This window comes from Trichomycterus rosablanca, chromosome 8, assembly GCF_030014385.1.
Source record: "Trichomycterus rosablanca isolate fTriRos1 chromosome 8, fTriRos1.hap1, whole genome shotgun sequence".
NCBI classification, from domain to species: domain Eukaryota; kingdom Metazoa; phylum Chordata; class Actinopteri; order Siluriformes; family Trichomycteridae; genus Trichomycterus; species Trichomycterus rosablanca.
The window spans coordinates 6,279,839-6,281,908 of record NC_085995.1 but is presented as its reverse complement, the minus strand read 5'-3'; positions in this window follow the sequence as shown (position 1 = coordinate 6,281,908).

Here is a 2,070-nt window from a genome sequence, read left to right as displayed (position 1 = left end):
CACAGGGGCAAACTGTAATGGATTTTCTTGCAGATATGTTGTGTAGTTTTGAACTTTTTAATTGTATTGAAACACGTCATTTTGCTAAACCAAGTTTCTCAGACTTTGTTGTTCTGCTCCAGTCCTCAGAATTCAGAATTCAGATTCAGAATGCAGTCGGTGTGCTCAGAGACAGGCGATACAGGTGCACTACAACATAAATAAATGCTGTTTGTTCTTCAGCTCTCAATTCAAGTTGGTCAACTAAGGGATATAACTTTTATACACCAAATATAAAGATTCTTAACAACTGACATGTATTGCTTTGGTTTTCATACTTACAATGTTAAATAAAAGTCCATGTTTGTATAGTTATTAATGACCATATAGTGCTTTGACCATAGAGAAACGAGATGCAGTGGACAGGAAACATATTTTAAAACTGACTTGTCACAATATATGAAATAAGATATACTGTATACTCAGAGTAAGATTTTACAATAAGTTGCAAATACATTGTCACGTCACATGATCTCATCAGTCACCTTAACACAATGACGAAACGGTTTAAATTATGCTTAACACAAAACAATTTAAAAGGCAAATAAAGGAAGTTTGAAGCCCTTTGAGCTGGGTTAACTTGATAAGAAGGATTTTTTCATCTGTTGGCATCTTTCGGAGAGGCAATGCCATAAAAATTGGTCAGGCTAGTGTATACTAGTCTACTGTATATATGTATATATGGTATGTGTTAATGTGAACATATAAGTCTGTATTTTAAATAATCACTTCTTTAAACAGTACTATAGACTCATTTTGCAGCGTCCTCCTTCTATTAGTGAAAAACTGACATGGCTTTGGGTAGCAATCACACCATGAAATTTTAACACTGCCATTTTTTTATTATCTCCATCTGCCAATAGGCATGTCAAATTGTGCCTTTCAACACCACCAATCCTAACATATCTGCAATATCATTAATTTAGGGTGTCCACATACTTTTGGCTATATAATGTTTTTGAACACTTTGCACTATTGATGATAATAAAATAAGAAGGATACATTTCAAAATCCTTATAATAATGGGTTGGACAGAAAATGTGATGCCCAGGTTCAGCTCAAACAACCCACATCTCACCTTTGACCACTACAAGAATGAGTGGGGGAGTGATGACCTGAGATTAGTGCTTTGTAAAAAAAAAAAAAGGCTATGGACTCTAACCCACTGACCCACCACCTCATGCAGGATAAAGCGTTTATTAAAAATAGATAAATTAATTATCATGTCACTGAAGTATTTGTATATAGCAATGCTAGCTGGCTGTAACCTTTAGTGTTCCTTAGTATTCAAGAGCAAAGTGCCAGCTACCAGGTGCCAGTCATTAGTGCAGCTGAATACATACAGTGTATCACAAAAGTGAGTACACCCCTCACATTTCTGCAAATATTTTATTATATCTTTTCATGGGACAACACTATAGACATGAAACTTGGATATAACTTAGAGTAGTCAGTGTACAGCTTGTATAGCAGTGTAGATTTACTGTCTTCTGAAAATAACTCAACACACAGCCATTAATGTCTAAATAGCTGGCAACATAAGTGAGTACACCCCACAGTGAACATGTCCAAATTGTGCCCAAATGTGTCGTTGTCCCTCCCTGGTGTCATGTGTCAAGGTCCCAGGTGTAAATGGGGAGCAGGGCTGTTAAATTTGGTGTTTTGGGTACAATTCTCTCATACTGGCCACTGGATATTCAACATGGCACCTCATGGCAAAGAACTCTCTGAGGATGTGAGAAATAGAATTGTTGCTCTCCACAAAGATGGCCTGGGCTATAAGAAGATTGCTAACACCCTGAAACTGAGCTACAGCATGGTGGCCAAGGTCATACAGCGGTTTTCCAGGACAGGTTCCACTCGGAACAGGCTTCGCCAGGGTCGACCAAAGAAGTTGAGTCCACGTGTTCGGCGTCATATCCAGAGGTTGGCTTTAAAAAATAGACACATGAGTGCTGCCAGCATTGCTGCAGAGGTTGAAGACGTGGGAGGTCAGCCTGTCAGTGCTCAGACCATACGCCGCACACTGCA